The 27,657-nt window shown below is 41.4% G+C and overlaps 1 pseudogene; it reads right to left on the reverse strand.

The window, feature by feature from the left end:
- Positions 1 to 14,114: 14,114 nt before the first annotated feature.
- LOC130138488 (bidirectional sugar transporter SWEET9-like) lies at positions 14,115 to 16,976 on the reverse strand (annotated as a pseudogene).
- Positions 16,977 to 27,657: the final 10,681 nt, after the last annotated feature.

The raw sequence follows: 27,657 nt of genomic DNA on the forward strand, positions 1-27,657 counted from the left end.
AAGAACTTGTGCTAGTTTTTTTATTTTTAGGACTTGTATTTTATCCTCACATGAGATTAATTGTAACAGGTATTCCGGTCTAGGTTACTGCTTAATAATAAGAGATAGGTAAACTGAAAAAACAATGTTTTATGATTTCAAAAATTACTTTTAAAATTAAACCTTATCTGAATAAACTCCATTACACGTCCATTCACTTTCACAGGCCTATTGCGAGCATATTTATTTACCAATGGATGTTACAGTAATGTTATATACGAAGTGGGCAAAGAGATTTAATTCAAGTTGGGCCCTAGAATAAACATTCAATCGAACATAGTTTTCGCTTTTATAGATAATTTAAAATTAAAAAGAGTTGTTATCATTTATGATCCGTTTGTTTCGCAGAAAATTTATATTTTGTAAAATATTTTCCAAAAAATGATTATTTGTATCTCTTACAAAAATGTATAGATGAAAAATATTTTCATTGTGAACGAAAAAATTTAAACACAAATTATTTTCGATAATGAAAATATTTTTATTTGGTTAATTATTACAAAAGATATAACCAATCATTTTTAGGGAAATTTTTTTCAAATCGTTTATTTTCCGCCAAACTCACGGACCCTTACACTAATGAAAAAGAAGAATCTAAGACTTATTTTTAAATTACTCAATGATTTTTTTTTTGGGCCAAGGGTTGCACGTATTTTTGAAAAATGTCAAGAAATTATTTGTTTTTTTTTATATATGATTTTATACAACACCAAGCGCTTAATTATATCTTTGTCGTACCGTCAGATCAAGAGACGGTCTCCTCCACGTGCACGGTCGAGATTGAATCCCCACGATATACAGTGGACCTGACCCGTAGACAAACCTGGCAGCCCCTCGCAAAAACCCTAGCTCTCTTTCTCCGGCGCTCCATTTAGCCTCTACACCTTTACCCCGAAACACCGCAGCAGTCGCGGCAGAGGCGCCAGAAGCAGAAGAAGAAGATGGTATACTCTCTCTCCCTCTCTCTCTTTCCTTCTTTACATCTTCTTCTTCGTCTTCTTCGCGTCGTCGTCTTCTTCATTGATCCGAAGCATAACAATCTCTGCACACGCGCGGGGTGGGGGCGTGTGGTGATCGCAGGGGATCGATCTGAAGGCAGGAGGTAAGAGCAAGAAGACCAAGAGGACCGCTCCCAAGTCGGACGATATCTACTTGAAGCTCCTCGTCAAGGTAAGGGGACGAACGATGAGCTGTCGAATCCCTCGCTCGATTTGCTGTTGTTTTGGATTTTAGGCGATTCTGGTGTCTAACCTGTGAAGCTCGTGATGCTGCGATGTAGAGGGTTGAGCTGAAATTTTTTACGATTGTGAGTGTGTGTGTGTGTGTGTGAGAAAGACCGGACCAATTATCGCCCCAAAATCCCGTCAAGTCAAACGCACACATCCATTAGCCCCAATGCCTCTTTCTTCACTGCGCCTTCGCGTCCTTGTCTGGTAAACATTTTTGCATGGTAAGCAACAAATTTCATAAAGACAGGGCAAATTTCGATTTGCCACTCGATGGGAAATATTCATCCGCACAACCCCGATACAAAGATTTTGTTTGCCGATGTAATTTAATGTTCCTCTTCGGTTCGAGGAGGATGGTGATTCAAAAGTTAGGGTTTTTATCATTTGTTGATTTCTGAGAGTTGAGATTTGAATTGTGGTGTGCATTGTGTCCGATTTTACCTGGGAATCGAATCGAATCAGGTTGGACCGACCGGTGCAATGTTAGTTCTGGGGAGAATTGGTTCGATTTCATGTTCCGCAAACCTTGAAGCAGCCTAGGACCGAATCGGTTCCCGGTTCCCGAATTGAATCGGTTTTCAAGTCTTCTTTTTTAAAAAAACCATTCAAAAAACATTAAATAAATAAATAAACATTCAAAAAATATTAAAATATTATTTAAAAAAGTCAACAATTTCTGGCCTAAATTGATCGAATGGATTGAGTTGGTACCAATTGCAAAAGATTTAGAACTAGATTTGTTCAATTGAAAAGGTTAAAACTGAATTGGTACCTATGCAATAGGTTTAAAACTTTTTTTATACTTTTCCCGATTAAATTCGACATCTCTTGTTCTCATACCAAGTTGAAGAATAGCCGGCAACACTCCAGAAGAGCTTAAATCGTCATACGACGGGGTTATATCTAGAAGAGGAGAAAGAAGGGAGTGTTTCTGTGGTCGTGCCTCCTCTTGCATGTGAACCTTGGAAGGTGTTCGATATTTCCTCCAGCTATAGGATTTTTTAGAACGTAGTTCGTTTTTCAGAGAAGTAAGCAGTTGTGTGCGAATTTGCAAAGATGCTGTGCAGGGTGAAGTTCCTAGCTACATCTAATGAATTCAAGAACCCAAGCCCCGGCCCACGGGCCCGGAGAAGTTTTCTCTTTCCATATGTTTTGACTTTCCCATTTGTCGCTTCCCCTCACCCCCCATTATTGTTTAGGCTTTTTAACAAAACCTATGAAGGATTTTTGTGTCGAGGATGTATTATTCTGTAGCTCATTAGGATATTTCGATGTTGGATGTATACATGCTTAATCCTGTACATAATTTCGAATCGCATTAGAAAGATTGTAATTATATTTAGAATGTTGGACACAAAAGCTTCATATGGCGGAAGATCACAAATATATAACGAGTATATGAGTTCCACATATGAGCGATATAGAATATTTAACAATCACCATCGCATGTTCTGCTTTGCGATATAAAAAGTGTTCAAGAAAATGATACAACACGGCGTCCATCTCAGGACCAGCAGTGGGAGATTACAAACATACCAAATTCATTTAAATTATACATCACTGGATCGAAAGTTGGAAACCAGTCGCCGTTGGCCAATCAATCCTTTAATTTGCGATGAACACGAATGGGATTGCCAATATTATGATGCATGCAGTGAAAATCAGCCAAGGTGGGCCACCAAGCAAAACAAACATCAGGAGACTGCACGAGACACGTTCGAGAGTAATAGTGATGAGATTAGATAAAAGTTGGAACCTTGGACCCATATTTTGCCTTCCCATCTTGAAAATTTATTTTTGCCGAACTACTGTGATTGTTGTGCAAATAAGCATAATGATGGGTTCACTAGTAACGTTGGCCCGACCCGTAAAGCTATCCTTGATGATTTGATGCAAAGCCTTGTCCAGTGTATGAAGATATTCGTTACATTTTGCGACAATTTGAGCTACATACTCTGCTCCACTTCTTGGATGAAAATTAGCAAACTACTTGTTAAACGTACGTTTTTCACAGAAGGTTAAACAATAAGGATCAAGAATAAACTCATGAATCATTTAACCAAACCAAAGGAAAAAAAATAAAATCCGGGCGAATTGTACTTGTACTCTGGGTTCCCAATGCAACATAAGAAAGGACGATGTCATCTTACATATTGTTTCTGAATAAAACAGCATTCACGTAAAGGAACACGCAGCCAGTGGACATGATCAGAGATAGGAAGGAACTCAAAACAGCATGAATTTGCTCGCAGTCCTCCAAGTTATTGAAGGAGGCTGGACAAAGTGAAATGATGTTGCAGTTCGCGGGCGATGCTTACCTCCATTCACCGTGAACGACTGAATTGTTGTTTCCCATTACACACCGAGCTTCGTGTGATTACCCTCTTCCTTCCTCGTCTGGAGCAAAACTTGATGCGAGCCTGTGATTTGGCAAACACATTTTGAAGACGATCACAAGGCAAAGCTTTTAGTATGCAGAAAACGCCAATTCGTGTGTTATAAGACTAGCTCCACTGATCGAAGGTGCACACGCCTCTTACTTATACTTTATTCTGCTCTTTGTTGGCAAGAGAAAAAACTGCGTTCTTCTTCAATTACGCATGGGAATGGTTGTTTTTTCTTGGTCGCTACTGTAATTTGTTGTTCCTCTTCAGTTCGAGGAGGATCGTGATTCAAAAGTTATGGTTTTATTATTTCTTGGTTTCTGAGAGTCAGAGATTTGAGTAGGGGTGTGCGTTGGGTTCGGCTTAACCGAACTGGCGGACCGGTTCCTAGGAAGAACCAGTTTGGTTCCTCATTCGCGAACCTAAAAGTAGCCTAGGACCAGATTGGTTCTTAGTTCCAAGGCCGGAAAATCTGATTCTACCCGAGAATCCTTTCAACCTGAGAACCGGAATGCCAGAACTCCTGAAGATAGACATTAACTCTCCCCAGAACATAGCTTACAACTTTCATCGTACAATTGCGGCAGTCGCAATATAGGCAAAGCTCGAAGTCAGAAGCAAAAGAAGACGGCACTCTCTCTCTTTCTCTCTCTATGGCTTTAAGCAATGACTCCTTCCTCAAGATGTAAGTTCGAGATCTCTTGTTCTCGTACCAGGTCAAAGTTTAGCGGGCAACGTTCCTAAAGCTTAAACTTCATATCATGGCATTACAACTCGAAGAGGAGAAAGAACAGGGTTGCTGTGGTCGTGCCTCTTCGTGCATGTCAACCTTAGATGGTGTTTGATATTTCTTCCAACTATAGCATTTTTGAGAATGTACTTCTTTCTTCAGAGAAGTAAGCAGTTATGTTAGACTTTGCAAAATTACTGTGCGGGGTGAAGTTGCTAACTACATCTAATGAATGCAAGAAACCGAGCGACGGGCAACATAAAGAAATCCCGGATTTCAAGCTCCAAGACTGCCAAGCCATGATGGCTTGCACCAAGAGTTGTTTTGAGGAAGTCGACGGTAAAACAGAGCCAGTGTGAAAGCAGAAATGGCCACGAAACATCACAAACCCAGAAGGAGGAGGAGGAGAAGGTCACGGCCGAATTCTCCTACCTATCTGACACTGATGACTCGGCAGTGGAAGACCTCATTTCCCAGACCAAGGACAACTACGTCCTCGAGCAAATCGCCGCGATCAATGGCTCCTCCTTCACCGTCGACGACTCCCTCTTGCCCTCCCACCTCGAGTCTCATTTCTGCAAGCTCAAATCCTTCACTCTCTCCAAACCCCAAACCACGCTCCTGAATCCGAGCAATCGCAAGACGGAGTCAACGCTCGAATTCGTCTGCCCGGAGGATGCAATTTCCTCGCCATCGAAGTAGAGGAATCCTGATGAGAAATCGCGTCGGAAGTCCATCACGAAGTACGAGCCAGTCTCTTCACCGATGGATTATCCCGATTCGTGGGGGAAGTCGAAGTCGAAGTCGCCATAGCCGTCGCCAAAGCCATCGCCCTCATGAAAGGCAGCTGCTTCTGGTGCTGTGGCGACCGAGGGACTGTGGGACACACCGTGGGCCGTTTTGCCATTTTGCTTGGAGTCGCAGTTTTTCAAATTCAAGTCGAGACAGTTCTCATAGGACCAGAGAGACAAGAGATGAAAAACAGAGCAGCAGGAAAAGAAATCGGTGTTGCAGGGGAAGGTTACAGAACAACATATAAACCCCTGAATAAGCGATGTGGGCTTTATTGAGATATGGAAAGTATTCAAGGTTACAGAACATAGAACATGACGTCATCGGGATTACAGACAAATCTTATTCATATAAAACACACAGCACCACATCGAGAGCCACAAACTAGCGCCCTTCGCTAATAATCCTTTAATTCGCGATGAACACGAACAGGATTACCAATACTAGGGCGCACGCGACGAAAATCGGCCGAGGCAAGTCACCGAGCAGAACGTACATTAGGAGACCACATTCCATGCATCTGAGAGCGGCAGCGATCATATCAGACACAAATCGAAACCTGGGGTCAATATCTTGCCTTCTCATCACGAGGATGAATCTTGGCCCGATGATTTCAATCACCGCGCAGATAAACAGGATGCCTGGTGCACCGTGAATGTTGGCCGGACCTATGGCCCTATTCCTCTCCCTGATGAGCTGACGCAACACCTGCTCGAGCGAATCAAGACCTTCGTTGATTTGAGCTACGTGCTGCTGTGCTGCATGCCTTACGTCACCAAAAGTGACTTGTTAGACAACCGTCTTTCACATAAGCGCAAACAGTAAGGATCAAGAATAAGCATATTAATAGACTAACAGACATAAAAATATAGGCGATTTGTACTGGATTCATGGTTTTAGTATGCAACATCGAAAAGGATGAGTTCGCCTGATCTAACCAGAGTGCAGATTGTTTCCGAACAAAACAGCATGAATTTGCTCAGAGTCCTCCACCTTAGTGAAGAAGTTTGGACAACAGAGATGTTGCGGCGCTTACCACCGAACACCATGACCGGCTGAGTTGTTGTTTCCCATTGATCTCCGAGCGTGCTTACTTTCTTCTTTACTTGTTCAACATGTCTTATAGACGTTGCGAAGATCTTGCTTTGGCAAACGCCAATGAGCACAGTTAGAATGCTCCCATATAAGAAAAGGAGAGTCGTTCTAACTATGCTCAGTCTTTCCTTTTCGCATTTTGCCTCATTTTGGACACATACAAAGTAGGCATATAAGACCAAAGGAGGGACTGAGCATAGTCAAACTCCGAAAAGGACCTGATCAGTCCCTCCTTTGATCAGGTCCTTTTCGGAGTTTGACTATGATCAGCTCCGAATATAATGAAGCTGAAAAATCCACGAGTGAATTGCACTTAAGGGTCATTTAGATAATGGACTATTGGTTCCAAGCCATCTTTTGGTCTCTACTCGGTCCCGATGAACAAAATGAGATCATTTACCAAAAGACCCATTGTTTAAGGAATGAGCCCGAGAAAAAGGAGGCAGACTTGAGCAAACGGTTGAAATGAGCCTAAGTCACAATGACAATGAGAGAAAAACGTAGAGATGAGCCTGAGAAAAAGGAGGGAGATATGAGCATTCCTGTATCTAAAGACTTGAGGGAGCTAAAGATTTAAGGGAGCACGTTTCTAAAGATTTGAGGGAGCTAAAGATTTAAGGGAGCATGTTTCTAAAGACTTGTGGGAGCGTGTGAATATATATACATATATACACTGACAATGACACGGAGGGAGATATGAGCATTCCTGTTTCTAAATTGAGGGAGCATTCCTACATATATTTAACCCCAACGCCTCTTTCTTTAGTTCATCTTCACATCCTCGTTTGGTAGACATTTTTGCATGGTAAATGACAAATTTCATAATTTCAATTTGCCACTCGATGGGAAATATATGTCAATTAGTCCCCAACACTCAACCCCGATGAGAAAATTTCGTTTGCTGATGTAATTTAATGTTACTCTAAGGTTCGAGGAGGATAGTGATTCAAAAGTTATGATTTTTATGATTTGTTGTTTTTGAGAGTTGAGATTTGAATTGTGGTGTGCATTGGGCCCGGTTTAACCCGGGAATCGAACCGAATTGGCTTGGACTGACCAATTCAAGGTTAGTTCTAGGAATAATCGGTTCAATTTCCTATTCCGCGAACCTTGAAGCGGCCTAGGATCGAATCGGTTCTCGGTTTCTAGGTCGGAACCGCCAGTTCTATTCAAGAATCGGTTCTCGAATTAAATCGATTTTCAAGTCTTCTTCTTTTTCTTTTTTTTTCCCTTGCAAATCATACATATATTTCTTAAAAGGGGGTGGCCCTGGTGAGGTTCGCCACCCTCGCCGGACCACTAGAGAGGGCAGGTATAATGTTCATACGTAAATTTGAGTTTAGAATTAATGTTGGGTAATGTAATTGCTAAAGGCAATTGTGCTAGTTTCTCATTTTTACGTCATGTATTTTATCCTCACGTAAGAATATTTGCAACATTGCTTTAAGATTTAAAACAATTACTCTTTGTGTTTTGGGAGCAAGTTACCACGCCGACCTCTCAATTCATCACTATAAAAAAAAATAAAACCTAAAGTATTATGTGAATGAACTTTATTGCATGTCCATTTACGGCCCTATAGACGAGCATATATATTTAGTAATAGATGTTACCTTAGTGATATATACGAAGTGGGTCAAAAGATTAATTCGAGTTGGGCTCTAAGAATAGTGCGAGCAAATTAAAGACGTTGAATCGATCATAGTTTTCGATTTTACCGAATAATATGTAATCATTATTTACTCGGACAAAATAAAAGAATCCATATTTAAATTCCTATATGATTTTTTATTATTTTGGGGGCCAAGTAACTTTTTAATGTTTTTAAGAGATGTCAAGAAATGATTTTTGTATAAGGTCTTATAGAACATCGAGCCCTTAATTCAATTTTTTTCTAAGACCATCAGATCAAGAGCCGTTCTCGTGCGCGTGTACCGTTCCGATTGAATTTCCACGCTATACTAATGGATCTGACCTGGAGACAAACCTCGCAGCCTCTTGCAAAAACCATAGCCTCGTTTCTTCTTCGCTCGAAGTTTAATCAATTGTGTAAAAAACACAAATTCAATGAGGATTTCAACCTCAAACTTGTACTTGTCCGGCCTGCTTTACTTATGTAGTTCGGTTGAACAAGTTACTTAGAATTTGTCGGCTATCCAATTAGCTACTTTAGATTGAATGTTTATTGTACAGAGATCGCTGAGTTCGTAATATGAGGAGCGAGCTACAAATTAAATCAAACTCGCAATGCGTGTACCATAAACAAAATCCAAAAAAAAAGAATAGCAAATGAGAATTATGTGATTCATTTTATTAGTCGCAGGCCTCCACAGTTTGAGCTCCCCGCTTTATTCCACACCTAGAAAACTAAAATCAACTGCTAGTTACACTAGGCGGATGCATCTCGATGTAAATTACAAGTTAAAGTTTAGAGTGCAACACTCAAATTGACATGTGATGGGAATAAATCTAGAAGAGAAAAAAGAAAATGATTTGGCATGGCATGTTACTTGTGGATAGTAAATGACGCCGCAAGTGTGACGTCAAAGTGGGGCTTTTTATATATGGAAAGTGGAATGCGGTCTGGATGCTGGACATGTTTTCTTTCTTATGTTTGACTTTCCCATCTTGTTGCTTCCACTCATCCTGAAAAATGATGGCCCTAATACCCTAAAAAACCTTTAATTTTAGTTTCTATCTCAATTTTATCTTTTCATAAAAAACTTCCAATTTTAGGTTTTATCTCAGTCCTACCACAAACTTTTTTTTATCCCATAAAAAGTCCTCAACTTTAGATCATATCTTAGTTCTACCCTAAACTTTTTTTGTCCTATGAAAAACCTCAAACTTTATGTGTTGTTCCAATTTTAACCTGAAATTTTTACAGTCTTATCAAAAACCGTAAACTTTTACTTGAGTCACAAATGTACCTCCATTAACCCTACATCCAAAATTTTTCGTTGATTGTCGAGAGATGGAAAACTCTCAAGCACGAGCTATTTGAGCGTACTGAGCGCAAGCTCTCCGACATGAGAGGTAGAACATTCCCAATCATAAGAGATTGACGAGTGCAAAATCCCTAATGCGATTTTGATGGATGGTTAATGGAAAGCAGATTTGAAACTCAAGTAAAAGTTGGTTATCTTTTTCTAGGGCAAAAGTACACCACAAGTGCCATAACTTGTGTACGGCGATCACTTTGGTGCCATAACTTTTTTTTGGATCACTTTGGTGCCAAGTCGGAGGAAAAGAGATCACTTTGGTGCCAATTTGGCCGGAAATCCGACGTGGCATTGTTTATTCATTTTTTACGCTGACGTGGCTCGCCGGAGGCTGAGTCAGCGTGTACAGTCAGCATTTTTTATTTTAAATAATTTTTTAGCGTGTACAGTCAGCATTTTTTATTTTAAATATTTTTTTCCTTTTTTTTTTCTTTCCTATTTCTTTTCTTTTCATTTTTTTCTTTTCTCCCCTCGCCGGCCGGTTGCCGGTGGCCGGCCCGGCCACCGGCGAAGCCCGGGAAGGGCTGGGCGAGGGCGGCCTTGCCCATGGCCGGCGAGGGGCGGCCGACCCTCACCGGCGACAGGCGAGGCCGGCCCTAGCCGGCCCAGCGAGGGTCGCCCTCGCCGGATCGGTGAGGGCGACCCTCGCCGGCGCGATCCGGCGAGGTCACCCTCGCCGGTGTCGGGCGAGGAAGCCCTCGCCCGGGCGGGCGAGGGTCGCCCTCGCCCTGAGTCGGCGTGGGCGACCCTCGCCGGCGTCGGGCGAGGGAAGCCTCGCACGGGCGGGCGAGGGTCGCCCTCGCCCGGGCGGGCGAGGGTCGCCCTCGCTGAGTCGGGCGTGGGCGACCCTCGCCCGACGCCGGCGAGGGTCGCCCTCGCGGATCCGGCGAGGGCGACCCTCGCCTGGCGCCGGGCGAGGAAGCCCTCGCACGGGCGGGCGAGGGTCGCCCACGCCCGACTCGGGCGAGGGCGACCCTCGCCCGCCCGGCGAGGGCTTCCCTAGCCCGACGCCGGCGAGGGTCGCCCTCGCCGGATCGGGCGAGGGCGACCTCGCCGGCGTCGGGCGAGGAAGCCCTCGCCCGGGCGGGCGAGGGTCGCCCTCGCCCGGGCGGGCGAGGGTCGCCCTCGCTGAGTCGGGCGTGGGCGACCCTCGCCCAACGCCGGCGAGGGCTTCCTCGCCCGACGCCGGCGGGGCGGCCTCGCCTGTCGCCGGCGAGGGTCGGCCGCCCCTCGCCGGCCATGGGCAAGGCCGCCCTCGCCCAGCCCTTCCCGGGCTTCGCCGGTGGCCGGCCGGCGAGGGGAGAAAAGAAAATAAAGAAAAGAAAAGAAAAAAAAAAGAAAAAAATATTAAAAATTAAAAATGCTGACTGTACACGCTAAAAAAAGTATTTAAAATAAAAAATGCTGACTGTACACGCTGACTCGGCCTCCGGCGAGCCACGTCGGCGTAAAAAATGCCACGTCGGATTTCCGGCCAAATTGGCACCAAAGTGATCTCTTTTCCTCCGACTTGGCACCAAAGTGATCCGAAAAAAAGTTATGGCACCAAAGTGATCGCCGTACACAAGTTATGGCACTTGTGGTGTACACAAAAAATTAGAGTGAAAGTGAAATTGGACCTAAAGTTGAGTGTTTTTTATGAGAGAAAAAAAGTTTAGGATATAATTGAGATTGGACCTAAAGTTTGGGATTTTTTATGGGATAAAAAATGGTTTAGGGTAGAATTGGGACATGATCTAAAGTTGGGGGGTTTTTACGAGATAAAAGGTAAAATTGGGATAAGAGTTAAAGTTGGAGATTTTTTAGGGTATTAGGCCAAAAAAAAAATGATGTTGGACTTTTGTGTTTTTGGTGCATTATTCAATAGCTTATTATTGAATTCAATGGTGTTGGTTTTCCGAATTCTTTCATACGGATGTCTTATTTTGTTGTAGAATGGTATACATGTTTAATTAGGGATGTATGGTTTCATCATTTGTTAATTTTGAATATTGTAATTATCGTTAGGTGAAGTGAAATCATATATGTATATAAAAAAATGTATAAACCCTATAAATAAGCGATGCCTTAAGTTTTAACATCCATCATCATCATAAAATGTGTTCAAGGTAAAAAATACAAGAACCAAACCCAGCAAACACCGGGAGGACCAGACCTCACCGGCTGCGGCGGAAGATTACACAAGCAGACCAAAATTCATGGAAAATACACATCACCGTGAGGACCAGACCCCGGCAAACACCAGGAGGACCAGACCTCACCACCGGAAAATTACACGAGCAGACCAAAATTCAAAGAAAATACACGTCACCAGGAGGACCAGACCCTCAGCCACATTGGAAGCCGGAAACTGTCACCGTTCGCTAATTAATCCTTTGATTCGCGATGAACACGAAAGGGATGACCAAAATCAGGATGCACGCAACGAAAATGGGCCAAGGCATGTCACCAAGAAGAACGCACATTTGGAGACTGCACGAGACACATCCAAGAGCAGCAGAGATGAGAGCATATGGAAGTTGGAACCTCGGGCCCGTATCTTGCCTTTCCATCTCAAAGACTAATTTTTGCCTGACTATTTTGATCGCCGCGCAGATAAGCATTGTGCCGGGTTCATCGGCAATGTTGGCTCGACCTGTAGAGCTACGCCTGTCCCTGATGAGCTGGCGCATGGCCTCGTCCAGTGTATCTAGATATTTGTTACATTCTGCAGCAATTTGAACTGCACGCTCTGCTCCATTTCTTGGATTAAAATGAGCAAACTTGTTAGACATCCACTTTTCACATGAAGTCAAACAATAAGGATCAAGAATAAACTCATGGATCGTTAAACAAGCCAAACCAAGAAAAAACTGGACAATTTGTACTTGTACTGTGTCCCAATGCAACATGAGAAAGGACAAGTTCATCGTACAGATTGTTTTGGAAGAAAACAGCATTCATGAAACGGAACACACACAGTGGACATGATCAGAGATAGGGCGTTCTTTTTCAGGAAAGGAATTCAAGACTGCATGAATTCGCTCGCAGTCCTCCAACTTATTCAAGGAGGCTGGACTACAGAAGTGAAGTGATGTTGCAGTTCGTGGTCCATGCTTACCTCTGATCACCGTGATCGGCTGAGTTGTTTTTTCCCATTAAACTCCGAGCTTCGTGTGATTAACCTCTTCCTTTCCTCGTCTGGAACAAAACTTGACGCAAGCCTGCGATTTGGCAAACACATTTTGTGGACGATCACAAGCCAAAGCTTTTCGTACGCAGAAAACGCCAAAGCCCCTGCTCAATGTGCTCATGCTCCTCCTCTCCTCTTTCGCAAAAGACCCCCTGCGCTCGAGTTTTATTACACTTGACAAATATATATATATATATATATATATATATATATATATATATATATATATATATATGCAGAAAACGCGACTACAAATGATGCAGTGTAGGAAGCACGACAGCTCCTCTTTTGCAAAAGACCCCTGCATTTGAGTATTTCTCAAATGACCCCCCAACACTTGACAAATATATATCAATTAGCCCCCCCGATGCTTAGCCTCGATGAGAAAAGTGGCAGGTCAAAGGTTCACACGCATCTCCCATACACTTACATTCTCTGTTTCCAGCTCCACCTTCATTCCGCTCATATCTCACCTTTTTATATTTGGAATTTTGTTTTTCAAGTGTGTTGCTCTTCGTTGGCAAGAAAAAAAGGGGCCGGTTCTCCGGTTGATGTATCCCTCGTTAATCATTATGTATTTGGCTTTGAATTCTTTGATACGAGTTGATGGGTAGCATCCGACTATTGAAGTAGGATGGTGGATTCTAACAATTTCCAGCTTCGAGGACTGATTCGTTTTTGGTTATCTTACCTTGAAATGGATGAAGGACTCTCTGTAGGATGGGGCTCTCATGTTCTATATGATTTCAAAAATTACTTTTCAAATTAAACCTATAGTATTATCTGAATAAACTCCATTACATGTCCATTCACTTTCACAGGCCTATCACGAGCATATTTATTTACCAATAGATGTTGCCGCAATGACATATGCGAAGTGGGCAAAGAGATTAATTCAAGTTGGGCCTTAGAATAAACTACAATCGATCATAGTTTCCGATTTTTTAGATAATTTAAAATTAAGAAAAGTGATCATTATTTAGCGTCAATTAGTTTCGCGAAAAACTCATATTTTCTAAAATATTTTCTATAAATGACATTTTGTATCTCTTGCAAAAATGTATGGATGAAAAATATTTTCATTGTCCACAAAAAATCTTAGACATAAATTGTTATCGATAATGAAAATATTTTTATATTACTAGCTATATAACCAATCATTTTTAGGGAAATATTTTCCAAATCGTTTATTTGCCGTGAAACACACGGATCCTAACACTAACGAAAAAGAAAGAATCTAAGGCTTATTTTTAAATTCGTCAATGATTTTTTTTTTGGGCCAAGTACCTTTCATGGTTTAACATATTTTTGAAAAATGTTAAGAAATGATTTGTTTTTATTTATTTATATATGGTCTAATCCAACACCAAGCGCTTAATTATATTTTTGTCATACTGTCAAATCAAGAGAAGGTCTCCTTCACGTGTATTGTTATGATTGAATCCCCACGATAAACAAGTGGACCCTACTGTCTGGGTGATTATTTGCTTGCTTATGACCTGCTAGAGAGACGTGTCTTCATCAAACATTGTTGTTTGGTTCAATTGGTTTGCCCCTGGGAAAGACATCCATTTCTCTGACTTGTGGTTGGTGCTGTGAAGTGGGGTACAGCTTTCAGCTTTGCACTTTGCATTGAAGTCAGCTTGTCTAGAGACACTTCTGTTGTTCCTCTCAATTTGTCTCTGCCATTTTCTTGTTCCCATCTTTGTACATCATATAGAGGATCATTTGAGTGATGCCAAACAATAATCCCAGTATATTTGGTAGTTGAAACACCCAATTGAACCCCCATTTTAATTTGAAAGTCAATAAAATCCGAATGAGAGGGAGAGGTGCTGTGTGTGTGTGAAAGATAAATAAAAAAGTAATGGATACACTCCAATGACAGACGAATAGATAGCGTCATCATTGTTGGAAATATAACGCGGAAATGATAACATCTTGCAAATTAAGTCAATGCGAAAATACCAGAGAAATAAACGAGGAACGATAAAGGACACCAGAGATTTACGTGGTTCGGTCCGAATATCGTACTCTACATCCATGAGAAGCCAAGAACAAATAATCCACTATAATCGGAGAATCGAGATTCTGATTTCTTTCAAACGCTCGAGTGTTTCCCACATCTAAAGTTAAGCCCAAACCCAAAGTACTAGATTTAAACTCACAGCAAAATCTTCAACTCCTCCGCACGCGATCAAGGAGACGTTACTGTGCCGTTCCACCCTTTATTCGCGTTCGTCCCCTTGGAGTCCACTGTGCTGCTCTGCTGTTTGTGCGGCGGCTTCAAAGAAAGAAAAACTCTTTTAATGTTCGGCTACCGCTGGCAAAGAAACCCTTGATTTTATTTTATCCTTCACCGTGCGGCTATACCAGGATGCGAGAGGGGCCCACAGAGGATTTCCTCTTTTCTTTCGTATGACTTCTGCAAGCCACACCCACCAAAAATAAAATAAAGTCGTTCCCTCCTACAAAGACATTTTCACCCCATAAAAAAAATATATAAATTGTAAAATATGTATGCCCATCTTTTATCCTGTAGTGCCAGAAATATTTTTCTGCTTTTCTCCGAAACAGAAGCTCCTTTCTTGAATTTTCCTTAATGCGATTAAACTTGGATATTTATCCAATTAAATCGAATTCCATAAACGGTTCAAACTCGAGTCATAATTTAACAGTCATAATATAAATGAACAGAGGATGGATTCGAGTTTTATCACTTTCCCTAGTTTAGGTTTAGACAATTCATTGAGCTCTTGTTGACGTGTCTATTACTTAAATGGGCATCGTCCAAGTAAGAAAAACAAGAATTCAACTGAACATGTTTAGGAGAAATCTCATAAACCACTTTGCAGAAAAAGAATCATATTAGTGGTGCAAGGTTTATTGGTGCATCCGTGTGAGTTTGCAAATTTAAGTCAGGTCTATGCGAATCTGGCCTTGTACCAGAAACCACTACAAAGTTGCATAAACAATGAAAACCGTTAGAGTTGAATGGAGGGAGCTAAATGGCACTTACAGCAATGAGCATGTCCTTGACGACGAAGAGTCCACAGAAGAACCAGGTGGCGGCACGGAGGGTGTGGAAGAAGGACGGAGTGATTGGCATGAACTCCACACTTTTGGTCTTTATCACCGTCCTCTGCGCAAAACACAAAATTACACGGTCAAAATTGAAAAAACTCTTGTTTTAGACTTGTTTTGTTGTTAAAGCTTAAGCAAAGAATTGCATCTCTTCAATTATTGGATGACATGAAGGAATATTATGATGCTGAAAGGTGCGGCAAACACCGCGAGACTGAAGGCTGCGCAAATCCATCCGACGGTGTTGACGCGATGCTGACCCTTGAGAAGCAAGATGGTCAGCGGCATCGTCACTCTGAAACCTCCTACATTGAACAACTGCATCAACTTTGCTGTGTCCATCTGCGAAAATTGTTGAGTCACACAAGTTTCATTCAGATTTCATTGTCAATTGAGAAAAGTTGTAATCTCATAGAAGCTTTTCTTTTTTCTTCCTCATCACATAAATTTCCTAAGAATTGTTTTTCCTTTTCTCTTTTTGCATATCTTCTTAAATGTAGGAATTACCTAAATTTTGATGAAGGGCTAACATATGAGGTTATTAGTAGCTATTCGGAAGTGAAAACAAGAACTTCGCACCAGAAACACTGTGAATACCCGTTAAGACAATCTCGATCTTGCTTGTAAATACAGAATAGATTTCCCCCCCAATAGATCCAGCTTTGAGAGCCTGTCATGATTTGCTTAAACACTCAAAAAATCGCAAACTAATGAACAACACATGGTTAAGATAACAAAGGTAGTTTGCTACATTTTTAAGCACAAAAGCAGAGAGAGAGCTTCTCTTTGGTGGAGGCATAGTTCAAGAAGAGAACAAGATAGGCGGGTTCAATTACGATTCCGCTGGCGTTGATGATGATGACCAGAGAGGCATTAGTCTTGAGGACTCCGTAGTACAAGAGCAACGATGCACTCAAAAGTGCCACCACATATGGTACCGATTGATAACCATCCGAGGACTTCTTCTTGTAGATTTTGTGAAATGTCGGTCTGCCAAGACCAAAAAAGCAAAAAAAAAAAAAAGAGGAAGAAAAAATGTACTTCGCTGATAATGTTTCTCAAAAATTTTCCGAATTCATACCAGGAGGCTTATAATGGTCAAATGATCGAGACGGGCATAGGAGTCACGTGCAAAATGAAGAGTTGGAGGAGGTCTTACCTTGGTGCCAAGAACGCCAAAAAAGGACACGATGTTGCCTAAATGGATTCCGCAGAAAAGGAGAGATGAGAAATGTTAGAATAGATGATAGAACGAGGTGTGGACCACTGTCCGATCCGAGGGCTCAAGCTCCTGCAGATGCTGTACGGGCTTAATGTTCAGTGGAGAGAGAGAGAGAGAGGAGCGAGAGTTCTAACATTCAATGACGTGGGACTTGGGAAAAAAGGAAGAAAGACGGGTGAAATTACGCTGGAGCTTTAACAGTGTGAACCGGATGGAGACCTACTCATGGGCAGATTTGAGAACTCATTTGAAGTCGGTGATCTTTTACGAGATAAAAGAGAAAGTCGGGGTAAAATTGGGTCTAAATCTAAAGTCGAGGGTTTTTTAGAACATTAAGCCTTTTTTTTTTTGGTCGAATAGAATGTACTTCTTTCTGCAGAGAAGTAAGCAGTTATGTTAGACTTTGCAAAAGAAAGAAACCAAGCGACGGGCAACAGAAAGAAATCCCCAGGATTTCGAGCTCCAAGACTGCCGAGCCATGATGATGGCTTGCACCAAGAGTTGTTTTGAGGAAGTCGACCGCAAGCTCGCGGCTGAGCACAATCATATCGCCACCTCTCGCGTAAACAGAGCAAAACAGAGCCAGTGTGAAATCAGAAATGGCCACGAAACATCACAAACCCAGAAGGAGGACGAGGAGGAGGAGGTCACGGCCGAATTCTCCTACCTATCGGACACTGATGACTCGGCGGTGGAAGACCTCATTTCCCAGACCAAGGACCTCTACGTCCTCGAGCAAATCGCCGCGATCAACGGCTCCTCCTTCACTGTCGACGGCTCCCTCTTGCCTTTCCACCTCGAGTCCCGTTTCCGCAAGCTCAAATCCTTCACTCTCCCCAAACCCCAAACCACGCTCCTGAATTTCGAGCAATCGCAAAGCGGAGTCGACGCTCGAATTCGTCCGCGGAGGACAGCAGTTTCCTCACCATCGAAGAAGCGGAATCCTGATGAGAAACCGCATCGGAAGTCCACCACGGAGTGCGATCCAGTCTCTTCACCGATGGATTATCCCGATTCGTGGAGGAAGTCGAAATTGAAGTCGCCATAGCCGTCGCCCCCATGAAAGGCGGCTGCTTCTGGTGCTGTGGCGACGGGGGGGACTGGTGGGACCCACCGTGTGGGCCGTTTTGCCATTTTAAGGTTGTCGAGGGCGTCGATAAGCAAGCGGAGGCATGAAAATAGCGGCTACCTTTTGATACTTGCCTATATTTGCCTAGAGTCGCAGTTTTTCAAATTCAAGTCGAGACAGTTTTCATATGACCAGAGAGACATGAGATGAAAAACAGAGAAGCAGGAAAAGAGATCGATGTTGCAGTGGAAGGTTACAGAACAACATACAGACCCCCAAATAAGCGATGGGGGCTTTTTTGGGATATATGAAAACCTGAAAAGTATTCAAGGTTACAGAACAAACAACATGACGTCCATATCAGCACCAGCAATGGAAGGTTACAGACTAATCAATTTGATATAAAGCACACATCTCCACAGCGAAAGCCAGAAACTAGCGCCCTTTGCCAATTATCCTCTAACTGGCGATGAAAGCGAAAGGGACTACCAGCATTAGAACGCAGGCAACGAAAATCGGCCAAGGCAAGTCACCAAGCAGAACGCACATCAGGAGACTACATTCCATGCATCCGAGAGCGACAGCAATCATAGCATACACTAATAGAAACCATGGGTTAATATCTTGCCTTCTCATCCCAAAGATGAATCTTTCCCTGATGATTTTAATCGCTGCGCAGATAAGCAGGATGCCCAGTGCACTGGGAATGTTGGCCGGACCTATAGAGCTATGCCTCTCCCTGATGAGCTGATGCAAGCCCTGCTCGAGTGAATCAAGACCTCCGTTGATTTGAGCTAAGTGCTGTGCTGCATGCCTTAACATCACCAAGTGCCTTGTTAGACAACCGTCTTTCACAGAAGCGCAAACAATAAGGATCAAGAATAAGCATATTGATAGACTAACAGACAGAAAAATACAGGCGTTTTGTACTGGTTTCGTGGTTGCAGTATGCAACATTGAAAAGGACGAGTTCACCTGATCTAAGCAGAGCGCAGATGGTTTCCGAACAAAACAGCATGAATTTACTCAGAGTACTCCAACTTATAGAAGGAGGTTGGACTGCAGAGATGTTGCGGTGCTTACCTCCGAACTCCGTGATCGGCTGAGTTGTTGTTTCCCATTGATCTCCGAGCAAAGCAATGTGTGGTTACTTTCTTCTTTACTTCTACAGGTCTTATAGACGATACGAAGATTTTGCATTGGTAAAATAGGAATATGCTCCCTCCTTTTTATTGTCATACACATGTTCGCTCCTTCATATACGAACGAAAAAAGAAGACCGTCAAGCGAAAAAAAGCGTAAGGAGGTTTTCGGTTCCGAGAATGAAAATAGGAATGCTCCCCCCTTTTTATTGTCATACACATGTTCGCTTTTCATTCATATACGAATGAAAAGAGAAGACCGTAAAGCGAAAAATAAGCGTAAGGAGGTTTTCGGTTCCGAGAATCTGTAAAGAGAAAAAAAGCGCAAGGAGGTTTTCAGTTCCGAGAATCTGAAAATGAAAAGGACGGAGTATTCCTTTTGCTAAAGACTTGAGGGAGCATATATATAATCAATTAGCCCCAACGCTCTTTCTTTACTTCGCTGGTAGACATTTTTGCATGGTAAACGACCAATTTCATGAAGACAGGGAAAATTTCGATTTGCCCCTCAACGGGAAATATGGATTAATTAGCCCCCAACGCTTAACCGTAATGAAAAAATTGTGTTCGCTCGTGTGGGCTTCATTTATTACGCGAAAAAGGAGTGGTTTGGAAAATATTTTCTCAAAAATGATCAATTGCCTGAAATAATTAATCAATGAAAAATATTTTCATGAAACAAACGAAACTGTAATTTAATATTCCTCTTCGGTTCAAGGAGGATGGTGATCCAAAAGTGATGGTTTTTATTATTTGTTGATTTCTGAGAGTCAAGATTTGAATAGTAATGTGCATTGGGTCCGGTTCAACTCGGGAATCGAACCGGATCGGCTTGGACCGACCGGTTCAAGATTAGTTCTAGGGAGAACCGGTTTGATTTCCTGTTCCGCGAACCTTGAAGGGGCCTAGAATCGGATCGTTTCCTAGTTCCAAGGCGAGAACCGCTGATTCTATTCAAGAACCAGTTCCCGAATTGAATCAGTTTTCAAGTCTTCTACTTCTAAAACAAAAAATTCTTTGAAATCATAGAGCATCGAACCGTATTTTCAATATGAGGAAACAACAAAAGTGAATGAATGTTCGGAATGTAATTACAAGAGGAAATCATATATATAGTTCTTAAAAGGGGGCAGCCCCGGCCAGGTTTGCCACCCTCGCCGGACCACCGGCAAGGGCAGATATAATGTTCATACGTTAAATTTGAGTTTAGAATTAATGTTGGGTAATGTAATTGCCAAAGGGAATCGTGCTAGTTTCTTATTTTTACGTCATGTATTGTATCCTCACGTAAGAATATTATTAACACTGCTTTAAGCTTTAAAACAATTACTCTTTGTGTTTTGGGAGTAAGTTACCACGCCGACCTCTCAATTCATCACTATAAAAAAAAATAAAACCTAAAGTATTATGTGAATGAACTTTATTGCATGTCCATTTACGGCCCCATAGACGAGCATATTTATTTAGTAATGGATGTTACCGTAGTGATATATACGAAGTGGGTCAAAAGATTAATTCGAGTTGGGCTCTAAGAATAGTGCAAGCAAATTAAAGACGTTGAGTCGATCATAGTTTTCGATTTTACCGAATAATATGTAATCATTATTTACTCTGACGATATACAAGAATCCATATTTAAATTCCTAGATGATTTATTATTTTTTTGGGGGCCAAGTAACTTTTTAATGTTTTTAAGAGATGTTAAGAAATGATTTTTTTATAAGGTCTTATACAGCATCGACCCCTTAATTCAATTTTTTTCTAAGACCGTTAGATTAAGAGACGTTCTCATGCACGTGTATGGTTCCGATTGAATCTCCACGCTATACTCATGGATCTGACTCGTAGACAAACCTCACAGCATCTTGCAAAAACCATAGCTTCGTTTCTTCTTCTCTCCATCATGTAGAAATATAATCAATTGTGTAAGAACACAAATTCAATCAAGGATTTCAACCCCAAACTTGTACTTGTCCGACTTGCTTTACTTGTGTAGTTCGATTGAACAAGTTACTTAGCATTTGTCAGCTATCCAATTAGCTACTTTAGATTGAATTTTTATTGTACAGAGATCGTTGAGTTCGTAATATGAGGAGCGAGCTACAAATTATATCAAACTCGCAATGCGTGTACCCTAAATGAAATCCTAAAGAAAGAATAGCGAATGAGAATTATGTGATTCACTCTATCGGTTGTAGGCCTCCGCAACTTAAGCTCCCCGCTCTATTCCGCACCTAGAAAATTAAAATCAACTGCTAGTTACACAAGGCGGATGCATCTCGATGTAAATTACAAGTTAAAGTTTAGAGTGCAACACTCAAATTGACATGTAATGGGAATAAATCTAGAAGAGGAGAAAGAAAATGATTTGCCATGGCAATGTTACTTGTGGATGGTAAATGACGCGGCAAGTGTGACGTCAAAGTGGGGCTTTTTATTTATGGAAAGTGGAATGCGGTCTGGATCTTGGACATGTCTTCTTTCTTATGTTTGACTTTCCCATCTTGTTGCTTCCACTCACCCCAAAAAAAAGATGATGTTGGACTTTTGTGTTTTTGGTGCATTATACAATAGCTTATTATTGAATTCAATGGTGTTGGTTTTTCGAATTCTTTCGCACGGATGTATTATTTGGCTGTAGAATGGTATACATGTTTAACTAGGGACGTACGGTTTCCATCATTTGTTAATTTTGAATATTGTAATTATCGTTAGGTGAAGTGAAATCATATATATATGCATATAAAACATATAAATCCTGTAAATTAACGATGCCTTAAATTTTAACATCCATCGTTGTCATAAAATGTGTTCAAGGTAAAAAATACAAGAACCAAACCCAGCAAACACCAGGAGGACCGGACCTCACTGCCAGAAGGTTACACAAGCAGACCAAAATTCATAGAAAATACACATCACCGTGAGGACCAGACCTCACCGCCGGAAGGTTACACAAGCAGACCAAAATTCATAGAAAATACACATCACCGTGAGGACCAGACCCCGGCAAACACCAGGAGGACCAGACCTCACCACCGGAAAATTACACGAGCAGACCAAAATTCAAAGAAAATACACATCACCAGGAGCACCAGAGCCCAGCAAACACCAGACCCTCAGCCACATCAGAAGCCGAAAGCTGTTGCTGTTTGCTAATTAATCCTTTGATTCGCGATGAACACGAAAGGGATCACCAAAATCAGGATGCACGCAACGAAAATGGGCCAAGGCATGTCACCAAGCAGAACGCACATTTGGAGACTGCACGAGACACATCCAAGAGCAACAGAGATGAGAGCATACGGAAGTTGGAACCTCAGGCCCGTATCTTGCCTTCCCATCTCGAAGACTAATTTTTGCCTGACTATTTTGATTGCCGCGCAGATAAGCATTGTGCCGGGTTCATTGGCAATGTTGGCTTGACCTGTAGAGCTACGCCTGTCCCTGATGAGCTGGCGCATGGCCTCGTCCAGTGTATCTAGATATTTGTTACATTCTGCAGCAATTCGAACTGCAAGCTCTGCTCCATTTCTTGGATTAAAATCAGCAAACTTGTTAGACATCCATTTTTCACATGAAGTCAAACAGTAAGGATCAAGAATAAACTCATGGATCGTTAAACAAACCAAACCAAGAAAAAACTGGACAATTTGTACTTGTACTGTGTCCCAATGCAACATGAGAAAGGACAAGTTCATCGTACAGATTGTTTCGGAAGAAAACAGCATTCACGAAACGGAACACACACAGTGGACATGATCAGAGATAGGGAGTTCTTTTTCAGGAAAGGAATTCAAGACTGCATGAATTGGTTCGCAGTCCTCCAACTTATTCAAGGAGGCTGGACTACAGAAGTGACGTGATGTTACAGTTCGTGGTCAATGCTTGCCTCTGATCACCGTGATCGGCTGAGTTGTTTTTTCCCATTAAACTCCGAGCTTCGTGTGATTAACCTCTTCCTTTCCCAGTCTGGAACAAAACTTGACGCGAGCCTGCGATTTGGCAAACACATTTTGTAGACGATTACAAGGCAAAGCTTTTAGTACGAAGAAAACGCCAAAGCCCCTGCTCATGTTCCTCCTCTCCTCTTTCGCAAAAGACCCCCTGCACTCGAGTTTTATTACACTTGACAAATGATGCAGTGTAGGAAGCACGACAGCTCCTCTTTTGCAAAAGACCCCCGCATTTGAGTTTTTCTCAAATGACCCCCCAACACTTGACTAATATATATCAATTAGCCCCCGATGCTTAACCCCGATGAGAAAAGTGGCCGGTCAGAGGTTCACACGCATCTCACATACACTTACATTCTCTGTTTCCAGCTCCACCTTCATTCCGCTCGTATCTCACCTTTTTATATTTGGAATTTTGTTTTTCAAGTGTGTTGCTCTTCGTTGGCAAGAAAAAAAGGGCCCGTTCTCCGGTTGATGTATCCCTCGTTAATCATTATGTATTTGGCTTTAGAATTCTTTGATACGAGTTGATGGGTAGCATCCGACTATTGAAGTACGATGGTGGATTCTAACAATTTCCAGCTTCGAGGACAGATTCGTTTTTGGTTATCTTACCTTGAAATGGATGAGGGACTCTCTGTAGGATGGGGCTCTCATGTTCTATATGATTTCAAAATTTACTTTTAAAATTAAACCTATAGTATTATCTGAATAAACTCCATTACATGTCCATTCACTTTCACAGGCCTATCACGAGCGTATTTATTTACCGATAGATGTTACCGCAATGATATATGCGAAGTGGGCAAAGAGATTAATTCAAGTTGGGCCTTAGAATAAACTACAATCGATCATAGTTTCCGATTGTTTAGATAATTTAAAATTAAGAAAAGTGATCATTATTTAGCGTCCATTAGTTTCGCGAAAAAATCATATTTTCTAAAATATTTTCTATAAATGACATTTTGTATCTCTTCCAAAAATGTATGGATGAAAAATATTTTCATTGTCCATAAAAAATCTTAGACATAAATTGTTATCGATAATGAAAATATTTTTATATTACTAGCGATATAACCAATCATTTTTAGAAAAATATTTTCCAAATCATTTATTTTTCGTGAAACACACGGACCCTTACACTAACGAAAAGGAAGAATCTAAGACTTATTTTAAAATTTGTCAATAGTTTTTTTTTGGGCCAACTACCTTTAATGGTTGCACATATTTTTTAAAAATGTTAATAAATGATTTATTTATTTTTATATATGGTCTTATCCAACACCGAGCGCTTAATTATATTTTTGTCATACTGTCAAATCAAGAGACGGTCTCCTCCACGTGTATGGTTATGGTTGAATCCCCTCGATATACAAGTGGACCCTACTATCTGGGTCATTATTTGCTTGCTTATGACCTCCTAGAGAGACGTGTATTCATCAAACATTGTTGTTTGGTTCAATTGGTTTGCCCCTGGTAAAGACATCCATTTCTCTGACTTGTGGTTGGTGCTGTGAAGTTGGGTACAGCTTTGCACTTTGCATTGAAGTCAGCTTGTCTAGAGACTTCTGTTCGTTCCTCTCAATTTGTCTCTGCCATTTTCTTGTTCCCATCTTTGTACATCATATAGAGGATCATTTGAGTGATGCCAAACAATAATCCCAGTAAATTTGGTCACTGAAACACCCAATTGAACCCCCATTTTAATTTGAAAGTCAGCAAAAACCGAAAGAGAGAGAGAGGTGTGTGTGTGAAAGGTAAATAAAAAAGTAATGGATACACTCTAATGACAGACGAATATATAGCGTCGTCATAATATAAATAAACAGGGTATGGATTTGAGTTTTATCATTTTCCGTAGTTTAGGTTTAGACTATTCATTGAGCTTTGTTGACGTGTCTATTACTTATATGAGCATGTTCGAAGTAAGAAAAACAAGAATTCAACTGAACATGTTTAGGAGAAATCTCATAATCCACTTTGCAGAAAAAGAATCATATTAGTGGTGCAAGGTTTACTGGTGCATCCGAGTGAGTTCGCAAATTTAAGTCAGGGCTATGCGAATCTGGCCTTGTACCAGAAGCCACTATAAAGTTGCATAAACAATGAAAACAGTTAGAATTGAATGATGGAGGCAGCTAAATGGCACTTACAGCAATGAGCATGTCGTTGACGAAGAGTCCACAGAAGAACCAGGTGGTGGCACAGAGGTGGTGGAAGAAGGACGGAGTGATTGGCATGAACTCCACACTTTTGGTCTTTATCACCGTCCTCTGCGCAAAACACAAAATTACACGGTCAAAATTGAAAAAACTCTTGTTTTAGACTTGTTTTGTTGTTAAAGCTTAAGCAAAGAATTGCATCTCTTCAATTATTGGATGACATGAAGGAATATTATGATGCCGAAAGGTGCGGCAAACACCGCGAGACTGAAGGCCGCGCAAATCAATCCGATGGTGTTGACGCGATGCTGAAGCGAGATGGTCAGCGCCATCGTCACTCTGAAACCTCCTACATTGAACAACAGCATCAACTTCGTTGTGTCCATCTGCGAAAATTGGTGAGTCACACAAGTTTCCTTCAGATTTCATTGTCAATTGAGAAAAGTTGTAATCTCATAAAAGCTTTTCTTTTTTCTTCCTCATCACATAAATTTCCTAAGAATTGTTTTTCCTTTTCTCTTTTTGCATATCTTATTAAATATAGGAATTACCTAAATTTTGATGAAGGGCTAACATATTACATATGAGGTTATTAGTAGCTATTCGGCGAATAAGTGAAAACAAGAACTTCGCACCAGAAACACTGTGAATACCCATTAAGACAATCTCGATCTTGCTTGTGAATACAAAATAGATTCCCCCCCCCTCCTTCCCTTCCAAATAGATCCAGCTTTGAGAGCCTGTCATGATTTGCTTAAACACTCAAATTCGCAAACTAATGAACAACACATGGTTAAGATAACAAAGGTAGTTTGCTACATTTTTAAGCACAAAAGCAGAGAGAGAGAGCTTCTCTTTTTGTGGAGGCATAGATCAAGAAGAGAACAAGATAGGCTGGTTCAATTACGATTCCGTTGGCGTTGATGGTGATGATCAGAGAGGCATTAGTCTTGAGGACTCCGTAGTGCAAGAGCAACGATGCACTCCAAAGTGCCACCACATATGGTACCGATTGATACCCATCGGAGGACTTCTTCTTGTAGATTTTGTGAAATGTCGGGCTGCCAAGACCAAAAAAGCAAGAAAAAAAGAGGAAGAAAAAATGTACTTCGCCGATAATGTTTCTCAAAAATTTTCCGAATTCATACTAGGAGACTTATAATGGTCAAATGATCGAGATGGGCACAGGAGTTACGTGCGAAATGAAGAGTTGGAGGAGGTCTTACCTTAGTGCCAAGAACGCCAAAAAGGACACGATGTTGCCTAAATGGATTCTGTAGAAAAGGAGAGATGAGAAATGTTAGAAAAGATGATAGAACTCAAAATCTATTACAATACTTCGTCCGACTAAGGTCAGCCACTTTCTGTTTTTTTTTTCCACCTATTTCTATCGAATATGTAATATTTTTTTTTTGGATATTAACTCAGAACTTTCCGTGGCTTCTACATGTGCGGCTGTCTCTCTCCCTCTCTCTCTCTCCTTGCTCGTTAAGGATGAAATCCCACCCACCTACTGAGGCCGACATAAATAATTTTAATATTCGAAATACGTGTCAACGGAACCCCTTTAATCGATATGAATCGTCAACTCTACAGTTCCAGAAGCTTTTGAATTCCTCGTGTCGCACTGAGAATCTTTAGACTCCAATTGACAGTGGATACATGCGGAATATTCAGCCTCGGGCACCCACTCCGACGCCTATTAGCTCAAAATAACGCACGGGAATTAAACCCTCCGTATCTTCTCCTCTTCTTCGTTACAATATGACTCACTTGAATGAAAATTATGTTAAGATGGTAAAGAATCCGGAAAATCTAAGGAGACAGATGGTATGAAGAAAAAAATTTAATAGACTTTCGTAAAACCAGTCAAAATTTTAAAAACTGTTCGTCGATGCTGAGGTGGCATGTTAGACTCGCATGACCTCCAATTATTCTATGCATTAACACTAATAATTTTACATGAACTCGTAAGTTTCGCGATCAATCGATCGGTTTGATCGTTTTTAAAGTTTAAACGGCAAAAGTGATGTATATAAAGTTTAAACTATGTTTCTGGGATGTATGTAGTGGAACCTAGGAAAATCATTTTTCTATAACTTCAGAAAAAAGGATTTCACAACTCCTTAACACTTTGGGCCATAATTTCCCAAAAAAACCTCTCAATTGTGAATCTAGATCCGAATTTGCTTAAAAATATTTTTTTGTCATTTAAAAAATCACCAATTTTTAATGGGTTTCCAAATCAGCCCTAAGTTAAGTTTTCATCCCATTTACACCGTTAAGGTCAACCTATTGTTTCTTTATTTCACTTGACTTTTTCTCTCCCTCACTGTCTTTCTCCCCAGTTCCAGTTTGTCAGAACTCTCGCTCTTATCCTTTTCGTGTCATGAGCTCGCTGTCTCTTTTTCTCCTGCAACAACCGTATCCGCCCCCTGCTCGACAAGCTTCGACAAGGTCATGGAGGAGGGAATCCAGCTCCCAGCATTGTCGTTGTCGGCGACCGTTCCTCCATCGAGCGTCCTCAAGTCCCCTTGCCGGCATCAACCTATGGCAGGTGCAAGGCATTTGCACGCGAATCC

This window comes from Syzygium oleosum, unplaced genomic scaffold (assembly GCF_021117445.2).
Source record: "Syzygium oleosum isolate NSW1041296 unplaced genomic scaffold, Sole_v2.1 Sole_v2.06, whole genome shotgun sequence".
NCBI classification, from domain to species: Eukaryota; Viridiplantae; Streptophyta; class Magnoliopsida; order Myrtales; family Myrtaceae; genus Syzygium; species Syzygium oleosum.